The sequence below is a fragment of the Capsicum annuum genome, chromosome 6, assembly GCF_002878395.1.
Source record: "Capsicum annuum cultivar UCD-10X-F1 chromosome 6, UCD10Xv1.1, whole genome shotgun sequence".
Classification (NCBI taxonomy): Eukaryota; Viridiplantae; Streptophyta; class Magnoliopsida; order Solanales; family Solanaceae; genus Capsicum; species Capsicum annuum.
In genome coordinates this window covers 180,324,825-180,342,804 of record NC_061116.1, presented here as the reverse complement: position 1 = coordinate 180,342,804, position 17,980 = coordinate 180,324,825, and the positions used below count along the sequence as shown (strand labels likewise).

At 37.0% G+C, this 17,980-nt stretch overlaps 1 long non-coding RNA gene across 1 annotated transcript; it reads right to left on the bottom strand.

The window, feature by feature from the left end:
• Window positions 1-10,679: 10,679 nt before the first annotated feature.
• On the bottom strand, window positions 10,680-12,920 carry LOC124899273. The gene is made up of 2 exons (XR_007056508.1): window positions 12,299-12,920; window positions 10,680-10,976 (listed from the first exon to the last, which is right to left on the bottom strand). It is a non-coding gene; the product is annotated as an uncharacterized LOC124899273 (long non-coding RNA).
• Window positions 12,921-17,980: the final 5,060 nt, after the last annotated feature.

The window sequence follows — 17,980 nt, the reverse complement described above, 5'->3', positions numbered from 1 at the left end:
AACACTACAACTGCTAACTCAAGATCATGGGTAGGGTAATTTTTTTCATGGGGCTTAAGATGTCTAGAGGCGTAGGCCACAACCTTACCCCTCTGCATCAAAACATATTCCAACCCAACTCTAGAAGCATCACAGTACACAACAAGCCTATCTGAACCATCTGACAATGTCAAAACTAGGGTTGTAGTGAGTTGAGTCTTCAACTCTTGAAAACTCTTCTCACAAGAATCTAACCATTGAAACTTAACTTTCTTCAAAGTTAATCTGGACATGTGGGGATGCAATAGAGAAAAACCCTTCAATGAACCGTCGGTAATAGCCAGCCAAGGCCAAGAAACTCTTAATATCTGATGGAGAGATGGGTCTGGGCCAATTTCTCATCGCTTTGGTATTTTGAGGAATAACTGTAATGCTATCACCAGAAATAATATGGACAATGAAAGCTACCGATCTTAGCCAAAATTCACACTTATTGAATTTAGTGAACAACTGATGGGCTCTAAGAGTTTACAATACTATTCTAAGGTGGTCTGCATAATTATTTTCATTACGGGAGTAGACAAGAATGTCATCAATAAAGACTATGACGAACATGTCCAAGTACTGCTTGAACACTCATTTTATCAAGTCTATGAAAGCGGCTGGGGCATTCATGACACCGAAGGAGAAACTCAAAGTGACCATACCGAGTTCTGAAAGCTATTTTTGGAATGTCACATTCTCTAACTCTGAGCTGATGATAGTCGGATATGAGGTCTATCTTAGAAAATTAACTGGCACCCTGAAGTTTGTCAAATAAGTCATTAATTCTGGGAAGTGGATACTTGTTTTTTATTGTGACTTTGTTCAACTGACGGTAGTCGATACATATTCTAAGAGAACCGTCTTTCTTATACACGAATAGGATTGGTGCGCCCCATGGGGAAATACTGGGCCTGATGAATCCCTTATCTAGGAGATCTTTCAACTATTCTTTCAACTCTTTGAGTTTGGATGGAGCCATTTTATATGGAAGAATAGTGATAGGCGGAGTATCTGGAAGAAGGTCTATTTTGAAGTCAATTTCTCTTTTGGGAGAACTCCGGGAAGATCTTCAGGGAACACATTTGGAAATTCCCAAATCGACCCCTAAGTGCTGAAGTACTATCCCTCAATTCAAGGACTGGTTCATTTGGAAACTGAAAATGAATAACCTTGTTTCTATAATCAACTGAAGCATAGCATGAGTAGAGCCAATCCATGCCGAGAATAACATCAAAATCCATCATCTCTAACTCTAGAAGATCCACGAAAGTGACTTTCTAAGATATTGTGATCGAAAAGTTCTTGTATACCTGCCTGGCTACAATAGAGACACCTACTAGGGTAGACACTGAAAAAGGCTCTGCTAGGATTTTGGCACTGACTCCGAAGTTGACTGCTACATACGGGGTTACAAAAAAAAAAGAGAAGCTCAAGGGTCTAATAAGGCCTAAAAATGTAAATGAAGGATCTGTAACATACCAGTAACTACATCAAGAGAACTTTCCTGATTCTTTTGGGACTGAAGGGCATATAATCTGTTTAGACGCTGACCACTGGTAGCACTGGAAGTGGCACCCTGCTGAATCGAGTGGCCGACTGGAACTGATGACTAATGGGACTGGCCCTATTGATGCAAATCCCTACCTTTCTGAGCAACTACCCAACACTCCGAATCTGTTGGCCTGGCTTGCCACACCCAAAACATACATCATGCCCGCTCTACATTCACCTTGATGGTTTCTACCATATTTCTGGGAAAGAGGATTTGTACGAGCACTGTTCACACTACCCTGCGACTTAGAGCCTGATGCTCTATCCCTATTATCATTTCTAAACTTGGGTACTGGGGCACTAGCTGAAGATAGAGCTGGGATTGAATATTTTCAATAGAACTGGGCATGGTTACCACCTTCCGACCTTGGCTGGGAAAAATTAAAGCTACCTGTCCTACCCCTCTTATTCTCACTCTCTCTCCTTAGTCTTCTACTTCTCAATTTATTCAGCATGGAACATCAACCTAGATAAGTCCATCTCCTTAATCAGCATTGCGGTCCTATATTCCTTGACCACACTATTAGATACACCAGACATAAACTTGCTCATCTTAGATTTGCTATCAGCTACCATATGAGAAGAATACTTAGCTAACTGAGTAAACTTGAGGGAATACTCTTTCACTCTCATGCTGCTCTATCTCAAATTAATAAAATCTAACACCTTGGCTTTTCTTAGCTCCAATGGAAAAAATCTATCTTAGAAAGTTGTAGTAAACTCTTCACATTCTATAGGACCTGCATCTGCCCCTCTCTCTGCCTTTCCCTACTTAAACCATGAATGAGCCACATCTTGCAACTAATAGGCAGCTAACTCAGTACTATCACTAGTAGTTTCCCCCATAATATCTGTTACCTTCTGTACCATGTCTAAGAATTTATGCGGATCCTCTTCAAATTTGGATCCCAAAAATAAAGGAGGATTCATTCGGGTAAAGTCTCGAATCCTTGCTGCGGTTATATTGGCCACTAGGTTGGCCGGAATAGTGGTTGACTGAGTATTCTGAGCCGCTATAGAGCGAGCTAAAGTAGTAAATGCAGCTCTGAACTCTGCATGAGAAATATGCTCATTCAGGGAATCTTCCTAAACGGGCGGAGGTGCTGGCTGGTTTACATTTCTTCTTCCATTAGTCTTTTTGGGAGGCATGTTCTGTAAACATAAGAGATAATAGATTAGATAGAGAGTTTAACATGAGCTCATGCTCAGCCGCACGACATGAATACTGAAAGAAGGAAAACTTTTCCAAAAATACCTTATAGCCTCTTGTCCATAAGTGTGGTACATTTTACACCCATATACAAAACACTACTTGGCATGGATTTCAGACTTCCTAGGACACTTTAAAACCTTAGGATTTGATAAAAAGTTTGTAACACCTCGAGAGTACACACTAGGCGCCACACGGTGCTTACAGTCTCGAGGGACCACAAGCTAACCCTTGAGCTAGTACCTGATGTGGGCACTGAATAATATAACAACATAAGCTGAAGAACAACGAATAAGCCATAAGGTTTTAGCAACTGATAATAATACTGAGTCATGAATTTGGAAAATAATTTTTTGAAACTGATAAAGTAAAGATAAACTGACTGACTATCTGAAATATCCAAAAACCTCTACACTGACTGAATATGAGTTTATGGGACAAGCCCCAACTAACTCCAACTAACTACTGAACTGAAAGCATGAAATAAAATAGTCTATCCTCAAAGTATGAGGACTCACCCTTGCTATGGCTGATAGTCTAGGAAGTCTATGCGTGATCTGGGAACTGGGCATCTGAACCTATGATATGATACATCATAGCGCAAAAAAAGAGTATGCAATCAGTACTTTGAATGTACTGGTATTATAAATGAGATAGGCTGATATACATGGTTTCATAAACATAAATAATAACTATCTGAATATATATAGCATGAAGTACTGAATAGTGTTCATGAAATCTATAGATATTGAAGATACATGAAATTTGTAAGTACTGAGGATGCATAACCAAGCATATAACATGTTCTGAATATATTTTGCAACTATTGAAATACTAAAATCCGATAACCGACTCACTCATATTTGTATGCTATGGTCAAACAACTGAAACTGAATTACTGAATTCATTACTGGACTGAGACTGTGGGAGCTATCATCTAATCGACATGCCCCAATAAGAAAGTTTGGGGTCCAACCTATAACCCTAGTTAGAAGGCTGTTAGTACCGTGCCACGGGTACTAACGCTAGCTATGTGGATCCTTTATACTGATGTACTGTCCCAAAGGACAAGCCTAAACTAACAGGTGACCTCTGCGAGGTAGTCAAGACTAATCTAATGGGTGACTCCTCATATCTTAAGCTGGCTACATAGTTTTGGAGTAGAAGGACTGCTACTAACGACTCTTCTAATCTAACAAGGAACTCATCATCCCTGCACTCACTCAGTGCTAAATCCTACTCACAACGAAACTAACTCAGAATGTTGAACTATTCTAAGTTTAACTGATTTTGATGACTGACAGAACTGATAATGGTTATAACATATTTTAAAACTATTTTGAAAATACTGAGACAAGGTAAACAGCTAAGTTTTTGGGTATTCATAACCCCCAGGGCTCAATAGCAATAATAGCAAAATGGTACTAAAACTATGAGGGCATAATGTGAAAGCATTTATTAAATTTCATTCTTGTAGGCATTTCATTAAACACTTGACATGCATTATGTAAACTAAGAATGGGAATAGTTTAAAGCTTGTAGTGAGAGCATGATTTCAACATCAACCTTACTAATTATGAATTAAATCAGTTAACAATAATACTTAACATGCAAAGTGTAATAATCAACATTAATTTCATGAAAACATGGTATAGAAACAAGGTTCATGGGGGGCCATAGTTAAAAATCACAATTTAAAATCATAATAGCTTGTAAAGATCATAACTTTGGATTTAAAGTTGGATACTTGAACTCGATGGGTGAAAAGAACCCATGAATGGACACTTAACATACCTGGGTTGATGAATTCGTGAGAATTGAAGGTGAATTCTCGAGATTTTATCTTGAATTTTGAAGGCAAGGGATTTTGTTCATGAGAGAAGATTAGTTTAATTTGAGAGAATTGTGAAATAATGAGCAAATAATGCTCTATTGGGACTTAAATCCCGTGTTTGGACTAAATAAGTTGAAGGAAAAAGACTTAAAAGCCCTTGGAAAAATTAAAACTCGGAACTAAAAACTGAAAATTCGAGTTTTGACACCCGGCGCGATACGGTACAATCGCGTCGGGCTACTGGAATGCTGACGATCCTCATTTTGACCCGTGGTGCGATGCGGTGCTATCGCGTTGCGCCATTAGAAATGAACAATTCCCCACTAGAATTTTGATTCAATGTGGTACTTATCGCGATGGCACTCTAGAAAAGGATGAACGCCATATATGGGTACACCGCGATGCGGTGCTGCTCGTATTGAACCACTACTTTCACTAAAAGTGCCATAACTTCTCACCCGAGTATCGAATTTGGGCGAAATTGGTATCGTTGAAAAGATAATTCAATTTCCTACATTTTGGTAGATCTTGAGATGGAAAATTCTCCAAATAACAAATTATATGCTTGTTTGAAGTTGACTAAAGAAATATTCTTATCAAAATTTCAATCGGTAAGGATTATTTTGATTCGTCAAATATCTGGGAGTTATTTAAGGCCTTAATATACATCAAAATAACTCATAAGTCTACCAAAAAACCATGATGTACTATGCATGAGCTTGAAACACGATGCTAATATTGGTTCAAATTTTTGGGGTATTATAAAACCCTCTTGAACGCATTGGGAACCATGCCAACCATCCCTACAACCCAAAATCAATATTTAGTAACTAAGGATAAGGGAAAAATAATCGAATCACATAAAAAAAAATAAGATTTCATAAATCAGGTCTTTAAATATCCACCAATAAGACTTTAGTTCGTCCTCAAATTAAATGGCTAGGATATACCTGAATAGGTAAAGAGCAAAGAGTAATGATGTCGCCCAAAACTAACCTCCAAAGAAGTATGTTGCGGTCAATTTTAAATATAGTAACCCAAATCAGGTTGGGGTCGAATCCACAAGGATTATGTAGAACAGTATCTCAAATTGACAAAATCCACGAGCATTGCGAAAAAGTAAATGAAGGGAATTTGAAGTCAACAGTAGCCAGTAGCCAAACTCAAAAGCTTTAGTTTGTAGATAATAGGAGATGAACACTAGGACTGTGTTCTACATAAGATTCTCATGTTCAACCCACCTAACCTACTACTCTGCGTGCAAAGTTGACAAGCTATGTACTATCAGCCATCTTATGAACATGTTGATAGATATCACCCTTTATGTTGTGAGATTTGAGGCATCGCCTTACTGTCCCTTTTCTATAACCTCAATACAACTCTCACCTTTTGAGTCTCGAGTTGATTAGACGATGGTTGACAGCCTCGAATCACTGTTGTAACCTCTTTTTCCCAATCTTAAACTTCTTTGTGAGGATATTATTTAATACAGGCAATTCCCAAGCTTCAGCAGTAGTTTGGGTATAATTTATATGAAAAAGGTTGCAATACGCATAACTACGGTAAATAAGATTTATCTTCCACTTCCCTTATGTAGCTAGTCCGCCAGGGTTCCCACAACCCTAGTTAAGGGATTTATTCGCTCATGTTTATGCGACCATCCATGATAATCAATGAGGAACGCATGTAATTAATTACACAATGATGGAAGAGTAAAATCCAAAATCTCTAATTGAATATGAAACCAAAAACCTCAAGAACAAAATCTTAGTGAGCAAAATATACTAAAAGTATCAAAAGTAATGTAAAAGGTGTAACCTTATAAAGGAATAACCCTAAGGTATTTATAGTCAGAGGCAGATTCAGGATTTAAAGTTTGTGGTTTCCCATGTTAAATAAAAATAAAACCAAATAATAACTTAAGGGATTTGAACCCACAACCAAGAGGTCAATAAGACTTTTACTAGTCACTCTACTCCACTAGATTCCCGGGAACCCCCTCCAAGGCCCCTACATCCGCCCTTGTTTATAGTATCTAAAAATAATAAAGAAATTCTAATAAAAATGGAATAGAAAAATTAAGTCGGTAATTATTATGACTCTTAAGGTCCCCTTATAAGTACATTGCTAGTCGTAGGCATTCCGGTGACTCTCATCTTCAGGGCTTCCAGCTTCTATTGTCATTAAGTTTTCTCACCATGAGTCGTCCTCATTCCTTATAACTCATGGTTTTAACTCGTTATCACTTGAGCCTCAAAATTTAGGACCTTGCACACTGGTCTCATTATGATTGATTACTATGAGTCATAGTCAGACCTTACAACCCATAGTCTTTAATAACTTCACTTTCAGGACTTCAGCTATGATCACTGCTCTCTTGACGACTATTCTCAATGACTCGTAGCCACTTCTTATGAGTCATAGTCAATCTTAACTTGGTTTCTTTTCTTCAATTTTGCTTCTGGTATCCTGATGAGTCTGGCTATAAGTCGTAAAGTGTATTGGCGACTCGTAGCTTGACCAGAACTTTCCCTTTTTAGAGATTTTCTTTCTTCTTTTTAGTCCAATACCACTGTCAACCTATTTTACCTGCAACAACACAAAAAACCACATCATATCCAACAAGATAACCTAAGTCCGAGTATAAATTCCTTATTTTAAGCATTAAATGTGCCGCTAAATACCAGAACATCAACACCCTCAACTTAGAATATTTTCATGCCCTTAGGCAAAAGAAATCAAACCCACAAAAAATACGATGCTTAACTTTAAAGAGACTGAGACACATTTGGCAATCAATTTATTAATCTGCTCAAGAACACTTTTACCCCCTTCTATTTCACTGTTTAAAAAGCTACTGTGTATAATGATCCAGTATCACACTGTGACCCATACGAATCCAATGATGGCATTACCTTAGAGACAAACAACTTAGCCTAAGCAACATATACTAATAGGACAGATACGTAACCTGACCTTGCAACCCATGCACCCTCACTGACAAAGAAGTCCCTATCGCTTATTTTAATTTAGATTATTATTTCAGGGATGGTCTAGAGACACTCACACTCACACTCACAAAGAAATTCCAATCAGGGTAGACAAAATGCCATAGGCTTGCCCTTATGCTTTTTACCTAATTTTTTAAATGGTCAGGATAGGATCACTATAGGACTTTGCTAGGCTTGCAACATAGGCTTGGAGCTGGTTATGGTATGTTTGGGAACTTTTTAAGTGACTTAGACTTCTTGGCACTACGTTTTCTTAGGTGTCCACTTTTTCTCTCATCTTTCTACTCAATCCTTCCTTGTTTCTCCCTTTTCATTCTTTTTCATGCCTATTTTTGGCTAGATGTGGTTCTCTTTTCTCATTCTCTTTTTATTTTCTTTTTTTGTTACTTTCATTTCCTTTTTCTTTTTCTGTTATTTTTACCACACCCACCCTTATTTATTTTTTTCCTATCTACACCTCTTTCTTCATACTTGTTTTTCCTTTCACCCCTATCATAGCCACCCTCAACTTAGATGATTACCCAAATTTAAGGTAAACAATGTCCAAGGAGAACCAGGGCCAAAACAAGTTCATTGTAGTCAAACAGAAAGGTGAAATTGGTGTAAACAACAAAAACAGGTCAATTAGGCTCAAGTTTTGGATCAAGGGATTCGTATTTCATTTGGTTTGGCATTTTAGGCTCGAGTGGATTCATTATAAAAATGGTCTACGATCACTTCCTAACCAACTATCCTACAATCTAGAAAAAAGCAACTGGACAAGTTCTGGACTCTTATACACTGGGAACTAAGTAACGCCTCACACTCACGTTATACAGGGTTACATTGTCAGTCACTACCTATCCAGTTCATGCACCTACACGCCATGGTTATATCGTTCCTAATTCTAATGCCATTATGGGATTCTCATCAGTCACTCATGCGCACAGATCACATATTTTATCATAAAATTTTTTTAGGAGGGGTTAAATTTTTTAAACAGAATTATTAGCACATGTTATGCACAATTTATCGACTACCTATGCACATCGTTCTTCTTCTTTAAGCATCACACAACAATAGACACACACATATGCCAGTTTATCATTCAAACTATGGCTTACGAGTTCTCAAACACGACAACCATAACCTGTGGCAACTATGGTAAACCCCCACCCCAACTATATCTTATACACTATCCCCTGTGCATCTAGCAATATAAAAAAGGATTAGGGACATACCTGGATGCCCTTGGCACCAGATCATACTAGATCAACATGGGGACCCCCCTAGATCGGGCCTCACTCTCCTCAGTAGTAGTCCCTCAAGCTGTCAAGACCATCTCAACAGTAATGGCACTGGTTGTAATCGGTACGCTCAGTGGTATATATGTTGTTGGGGTTATGCCACTGCCCCTCTCAACAGCCTCAGCCGGTCTTGAAATACCAACTCCTTCCACCATTTCTTGGACCCTCACCTATTGGTCCTTCTCACTTAAGATGCTTTCACGCACTGCTGCCTTAACTTCTTCATCCTTTATTCTTCTTATCTTTCTTTTCTTGCTCTTCTTTACCTTTTCAATAGTTCTCGGGGTTTCATTATCAATACCTCAGATATTTTTAACCTCTTCCTTTGAATGAATCTCTGTAATAATAGGTATTAGGTAAAAGAATGCTTATATAATTCATTAACCAGCTTTCGCAGCTCTGCTGCCTCAAGCTTGTCTCCCGTTATATCAGAGGATTGAACACTTTCAAGTTGATGAGTGACCCTCAGATCAAAACCATCCAATCTCCTCTTTATTTTCCTACTTTGTTCTTCAAGTCTTAGTCACCCAGGTCTTAAGTACCTGCTCTATCAACCGTACCTTTTCCTCCAGAATGCTCAATTTCCTCATACCTCAGTCCACATAGCCTGTGTAATGACCATATAGCTTGTCAGAACTGATCTGGACATGGATAGATATTTTGCTGTAGTCTACGGGGGAGTAGAAGTACTGTATGTGCCAGCTACATCAAAAGGCTGGGTCTCAGATGGCCCACCCTCAATTAAAGTGTCATATATCACAGTAAATCCAGCAGCCTTGGTACTCGCATCCCTATTCCGAAGAGCCTCAGCTATCAATGTCACTTTTTATTTAGCTAACTTGGACATGGGGTTAATAGCATCTCGAATTAACCCCAAGTTAGTGGTGTTCTTTGGCTCAATATACTAATCCACATCCAGAAGTTCTGGCACCCACATCTCCAAGCATATCTGAGTCAAGAAGTATAGAAATGCCAGAATCACATCAGTACCCACTATTCGATCACGTATCTCTCTAGTAATGAACTGCGTAACATCAAACTCATACCCAACAATGAGTCCAACTATTAATGTTATGCGGATTGGACTAAGTACGTTGTCTCCAGTTATGGGACACAGTCTATGTCAGGCAAGAGTCTACCACGACTTTGCCTTAAAGGTCAAAGTGGTCTTGGTAATCTGCTGTGAATTCATCCCTGGACCACCAACTACCCATTTATCTTCTTCTCCATTTGGCCCAATAATACTAGTTATCCAATGAAATTGCATCATCTTATCTGTGGTACCCATTTGTTTCTTTATTATTTTTTGCATTTCATCTATGCAGTAATCAATCTCATCCGTATTCACCAGTGGTTGGAAATTAGGTCCATGTAACATTCTTGAAATGGTCCTCAAGGAGATGTTCACCCGAAATTCTCTAAAAGTCAAGAAAGTAATTGGCTCACCACGCTTTCATAAGTTGCCCTGTGGGTATTGTCTCTTCAGCTCCCCTTTGAAAGCTGTATAGAACTCTCGCACTAATGCGGGACTGAATTTTTCGAAGAGTTGTGGTCATCCAATAGGGCTGCATATCGGTTGGTTTGGTTTTGAAGTTTATGGGTTTGACATATTGATTATCGATTTGTAATAAAGCTAAACCATTAAGAAACATTAAGATCTCAGCTTATCAGTTATCAATTTATTGGTTATTAATTGTTATCGGTTCAGTTATTGAGTTAAACCATTAATATCTAAATTTTAAAATTTAAAGTATAATTAGAAGTTGAGGCAACAACACTGCAACATTCAGTTAAATTAACACACAAAGGGACAAATATTTTCCAAGACACGAACTCTTACATCATAAAGGAAAGAGAGAAATTCCAAGCCTACTATATTCTATCCATCTCAAACTAAAAATAATTGGAATCAGTCTTTCCTTCGGTAAGAGCCTTCATAATTTGGTAGTACAAATAGAATTAGATACAATTTATCTAGTATGCTTTAAAGTGCCACTGGTCATCTATCTTCTTTGTCTCTAAATGAAGATGATTAGCCACATCCATGACCTTCAACTGTACTAAAAACATACCAAGCAAGTATGTAAACCTGGCAAAATATCTAATAAATACAGAGCATAATGTCCAGACCAAAGACCTGGGCAAATTATCTCACTTTAAAAGCAAAATATGAGCGGCAAAGTGATAACAATCCCACAAGTATAAATAATCTGATATTTACAAGCAAAATATAACATCTTCTAATTTTATAAGCATATAAGGAAGCACAAATAGAATACAGAACTTTCAAACTAAAGTCACAAATTCAAACAATTTCTAATTCAGTAACTTAAGATAACACTAGTATAGTCAGCCAAACATATAGGCAATACATGCTAACTATTCTGATTTCCAATCAACAGATAAGCAGAAGTCAATCATTCACAATAAACTGGTCAACAAACATGGTGTATGAAAACAATAAGGGATTAATGTACAAGATCTTTCATTGACACCAATCTAATAAAAAGATCAGTTTTCTCTCATTAATTAGTGGTTGATTAGCTTGATCCTGGTTTTATTGTATATTCATTGTACTAGTAAGGCATATAATGACATACCAAATAAGAACTTGAACATATGTACAGATTTATTACATATTATTTGGTATTTAGTACAGAACTAATAAAGTAATAAAACAAAAGATTATAAATTAATATGTATATTAGTATCAGTCCAACTATAAGTATCCAAAATAAGACCCTCAAATAGCATCACTATGAATGAGAGAAATAAGATTTGTAATCTAAGGAAGGTGTCTTTGTTACACATTCATATTTTCATTGTTTTATTAATCTCCCCCAATGTTTTCATGCATAAGTTTGTGATTTTCAGTTGCATAACCATTACTACTAGAAAAAAGTATCAGTAAAAATTTTTCAGATCTCTTCTCTAGCTTCAAAGATCGAACATAGATAGAAGTTGCAACTGGACCTTATATCATCGCTGGTTACTGTTCAGGAGTAATCCATAATAATTTACCTCTTGCACTCTCTTATAAAAATATAATATATGAATACATGAGCAATGGAGTAAGGATTGTCATCAAAGGGTTCAAAATATAAACAAGTAAATACAAGAACAAACAAAAAGGATTAGTCTTTTCAAATGGCTAATGCCTAAATAAAAATAATGCTCGTGACCTTTGTTGGCTTTAACAATAACACTATAATTGCAATAATGTACAAAAATACAATCAAAAAAACAAAAAAAATTCTGAACTTAAATAGTCCTTAGCAAGTTAGCAGCGCAACAACAACAGCGATTGGACACTGGCCAAAAATTAAAAATAAAGCAGAAGACTATCTAAGAAACAAGAATGATATGGAGCAAAAATTATTACCTGTTTTAGCGCAACAACAATAGTGAGTATGAGTAGCAATAGCCGAGCAATATTTTGTCCCTCTAAATTGAGCAGTTTTGAGCAAAAATTAAGCTGATCGTAGGGACGAAATATTGCTCAATCGGCTAATTGTGAAATCAACATCTGATTGTGAGATAAAAAATATGAATTGTAGTGTGAGAGGCACTAATTGTAATGACTAGTGAGAGAGGGAATGAAAAGAATAAAGTATACACCCTATACACCTATTACCTTTGCGCTTTGGTCTGCTTGGGTTGACACTAACCCTTTAGATTTTGGGCCGCTTGGAATAGTGTCCTGTTAGGATGATTAATCCTGTAGTGTACTTATTTGTGTATCGGGATATCGGGTAGCACGATTAAAAATTCTCTAAACTTGAGGACCAAACCGATAAACCAATAAAAAAATATTTAACCCGATACTCGACTCAAAAAGTAACAAAACCAATCCACTAACTCGATAAACTAATTATCAGTTTGGGTTATTGGGTTGAACCAAAAAATCACAACCCTATCATCCATTGAAAATGGTATTTCTGGAATCATGATTCAAACTCAGGCATCTTAGACATGCCTATTGCAGTCAACCTTCTCTCCAAATATTTCCCTCTCCTCATTTTCCACGTGGATGAGTTTACTTCTATCCCATCATTATATGTATCTTGCATTCCAAGATACCCTCACCGTTTAACGATGGGCACCGGAGTAGCTTCAATGGATAATGGGATTTGAGGTGGTGGTGGTGATTGGTATCAATAGGAGTAGCATGCTCTTCACTTCCGCTCTCATCTTCTTCTTCATAGGATCTTGATTCTTCCTCATCTGCATCATCATTATTTTCTTTTTCTTCATCATCATCATTATTGTTGTCATCAAAAGATGGTGGTGAATGCGGTGGGGAAGTGTTGGGGTGTTTCATTCTAAGGGTCTTTTTGGGAGGTGTGACCTCCTCGACAATTGTTTTCTTGCCCCGAGGTAGTTTCTCCCATGGCTCCACCTACCCCTTTATAGGGTATTGCTTAACTCATCGGTGTCATCGTTTCTTTATTGGTAATCAGATTTGGGGCAGGTTTCTTCTTGGAGATCTTCTTTAGTGTTTGCTTCAATGATGAATCACCCTTATGAGCTATGAGTACCTATTTGGATAAGACGCATTACTGAATTCTAAAAAGAAGAAAGAAAAATAAGAAAGTTTGGTGTCAGTGTATATACACTAGACTCATTACGACTAAGGTGTATGAGTCATAACCACTGGGTAAGACGTATTTAGACAGAGTGTAGATCAATAGTTACTGGTCAGATTATGAGTCCTCCTAATGAGTCATAAGGTTAGGCTATAACTCATTACCAACACTCGTATGTTGACTAGAATATTTTCTATTATGCATAAGTTCCCTCAATCATTACGCTCCTAACTATGAGTCCTAGAGATTGATTAAGACTCATTTAGTTGAGTAGTAGTGATACCAGAACCCACACTCTTTTAATCCTCCATGTTATCAGTGGTAACGAGTCTTGTAATGACTCATTAAGTATCTTTATGAGTCGTTAGAGTCCCATATCCACTGTAACATGGGGGTTTAGACTAAGTTGGTCCCAATATTCAATCTGTTGCATCATATAACATCAAAACAGAACTCAATACTCCCTACATTCATCCCTAAGAACAATTCTAAAGCATAAAGTCTATTTTCACTCCTATTACCACAATATGTAGCATAATTTTCTTAAATAGGGTTTGATTACCTATGTATACACATATTGGAATCAAGAAATCTAAAGACATTGTAACACTTTTAGGAATTAATTAATTAATAGAGCTTTTAAGCATGAACACTTACTTGTTTTCTTGAGGTTTGGATTTCTTGACTTCAAACAACTTTAGGCCCTATTCTTAATGAAATTTTTGAATTTTAGGAGGAATTGACTTAGTTGATTTTGTGTTTTAGAGTGAATGTGGAGTGCTTGGGAGTTCTGCTAGCCAAGAACAATAGAATGAGCCCGCAAATGGAATAGTCGGGTACCCATTTTGGTTGACCCTTTTATTTTAAATTATAATTTGGATCAGGTCGACCCACGATGCGTGATTTGTCAATCTTGGTTATGAGTCTTAATTACAACTCATAACTATTGGTTACGAGTTTCATACCCCCAACCCCCGTAAAGACTTAGAACCTTACCTGGGTCTCAAGTCATTATGACTCAAGGTGACGAGTCATAGTCATAGGCTTTGACTCATTCTAAGAGTCGTAATGACTCTGGAGACCTAATACCTAAAAGTGATCTGAGTTCCTGGTCCTTACGACTCCTGCTTATGAGTTGTGTTATCTGGTTACAACTCACAAAGATCCTCGTATGGTTCGATTTCAATAAATTTCCTCATTGACTCCTACAATATCCATTCCTGCACACTGAACACATATGTTACCCGATAATTTATTTACAAAACATGGGTTACCTCCCATGAAGCACTTGATTTAACATTGCATCACAACATGGCTAGGTTGGATACTTAGAATTCACCAATCAAATCCATGGGTTTCCTCCCATGCAATGCCTGATTTAATGTCGCAGTATGACTCAGTTTTCTTGGTTATTCAGACTCACTAAGGCTCAAATCCTTAATTACCTTATCTTCTTCCGTGTTACCCATACAGTGCTTTATTCTTTTCCCATTTACTTTGAATGGTGCTTCACTCTTACGCTTCAATTCTAAAGTACCATATGGAAACACTTACCACAGTGAATGGCCCATACCATCTAGACTTCAATATGCCTAGAAATAGGCGAAGGCTCAAATATACAACAATACCTGGTCATCTGGTTCAAATACTCTTTTCTCAATTTTTCGATCATGATGCAACTTCATCTTCTTTTTGTATAATGCAAAATTCTCACAAACCCGAGGTCCAAATTCATCCAACTCATTCACTTTATCATTCTCACCTTTGCTACATCATTCCACTAAAAGTTCAAACTCTTCAACGCCTATAGTGCTTTGAGCTCAAGTTCAACAGGGAAGTGACATGCCTTACCATACACCAACTAATACGGGCAAATGACAGGGCCCAAGCGCTCATGCAAGTGTACGTGGTCTTATCAAATAGTAAAGTGGCTTTAAGGAAGCCCAAGTATTGATCTCTCAGGGACTTACGTTCGTGGCCTATCTAATTCTAGTATAACCAATTGAGGAAAGTAGCAAATAGAGTTTTAGAATGTAAACTAAAAATAAACTAAAAAAATGTGGAAAAGTAGTGACTTAGGACAATCAATGGATAGAAGACCAAGTTAAGGCTTACGAACAATCATACTACGTTATTGAACTTCATTCGTTAAATTGCTTATCTTGGTTGTTGATTCGTAGGTTCATTGCATGATTATGGTTTCCCAACCTCTAATCCTTTACCTAAGTTGAACCTTACAACTACATTGTTGAGCGGGGATATAATAGTTCACTTAAGTTCTTTACAAATACCATCCTGCATATGAATCAAGTAAGGCATCTAAGTACATCCCTGTCCTAGGTACTAATTCAAGTTTCTTATTTTATAAAGAATCAAGAACCATACTTTGCTTATTCTCGTGTTCTATCGCCCTCTTCCCTTTCCCGAGATCACAAGGTTGAAAATTGATGTATTCTAAAGGTATCTAATCCTTAAAATAGTTAAAACAAGAATAAACAAGCAACCAATAATGATAAGCAAATCAACAAACTTAATTCAAAATGAAAATAGTCATGATATTGGCCTTAACCCTGGAAAAGGAGTTTTAGCCTTTAATGGAAACATACATAATCCAATCCCTTGGATTGATAATAGAAACCACAAAAGAAACTAAATTAAAGATAATAAAACCCTAAAGAGAAGTTGTGGTGGCCTCTAATGCTCCAAGATGTCCAAAAGTATGTAAAAAACGTGACATAACATGTATTTATAGTATAGGAGCAGGCCTTTTTCGTGGTGGTGTTGAAAACCTTCAATTATTGAGCCCGGGAGTGGGTGAGATGCCGCCCTAGTTAGATCCCCGATCCAGGTAGGGCGCCGCCTCCAAATCTCCCCAAGATACTGGAAATTGTTCTTCAAAATTTTTCTAAGGCAAAGGGGGCACCGAAATGAGCCCGCGTCGCAGTCTAATCTTCTTTAGGACCACCACGTGCCATATGGTTGAAATTTTGGGACTATTTTGAATATATTGGTATTTTACACTAGTAAATTGTCCATTCATACAAAATACATGCGCCCTAGAAATTCCAGGGGTCTAAAAGTGCGTCAATCTGCATATTGTGCCTTCGTTGAGCCATTCCGAGCTTATTTGAGTTGTTACCACTTGATTTGAAGCTTGTATATCCTTAATATATCATAATAATCCATTAAGAAAGCATCGAATATCATTAAAAACAACAATTTAAAGCTCAAAATAACACAACATCCAACACAACGAAATAGAAACACGAGCTAAGCATAGGCAAATTTCACTTTGATATTTAACTCAAATTTCAACTCTTCCCTTCACTCATGTGAACTATGTACACTCCTAACACTTAGTTGCACATATAATAACACATTTAAAACCATAAGGAATACATAGAAAACAATAGACTCCAACAAGAGAGGCTAGACAAGCAACTATCTCACGCAAGAAAGACTAGTTTTCTCTATTGAACTCCAATTGATTCTTTTAAGTACAAACTTGCTTGGAACCTTGAACCATATAAACACATGTTTTAACAAATTATTCTCATTATTAACCATTATAGATTATAATTATCCTCAAATCAAGACTGAAAAGGCTAGAATAGTGATGCTAGAATGTATAAATACACCCAACATCACCACCCCACACTTAAAGCCTTATTCATCCTCGAACAACTCTTGACTACAATCATCATCAAGTATGGAGATACTACACTTAAAATAAATGTAAGACACTCAAGCTAGCACTACAATGACTACATAGAATGCAAGTTGATACACTAAGCATGTTATTTACACAATTGAAAGCTTATGAACACTACTTCAAAACATCTTAGCCTCAATAATTGACTTACCTAATGGAAAACTCATGCTTATTTATCAATCAAGGACATCATACAAATCACCCACATTCATCAAACATGTACCCCTCACAATAAGAGAGTTACCCATAATCACTCACAATTAAGCAATTTAGAACATGATGGGTACAAGAATCAAATTACGCTCACTCTCACAAAGACTTCACAAGTTGTACACAATGAACCATAAGATTTCCCTTAGTATAATGCTCCACTAATATTCGAATGTAAATATTAGGATCAATTAGGACTCTTCCAGGTTGTAATATAGGCTAAGGGATGGGAAGGAACTATTTTGGACAAGATTAGCGACTAACCTTTCTAAGCGTTGTCATACACTATATTATACAATAAGAACCAATCTCCAACAACCAATTTACACCAATTTTTATCTACCCATATCTTTTATTTTTGCCCCATCTTTTTAAAGCATTTTCACAAACACTTGGTGGGTGTATTGCTTATTTCTTCAAGATTCAATTTTTTTATTTTTCTACAATCATGGAAATATTTCTAACACCATTTACATCAATCCCAACCACCATACATCAATTATAAACATCAATACTATTACCTTGGGGCATCAATTTCACCTTTTTCTTCTTCAAT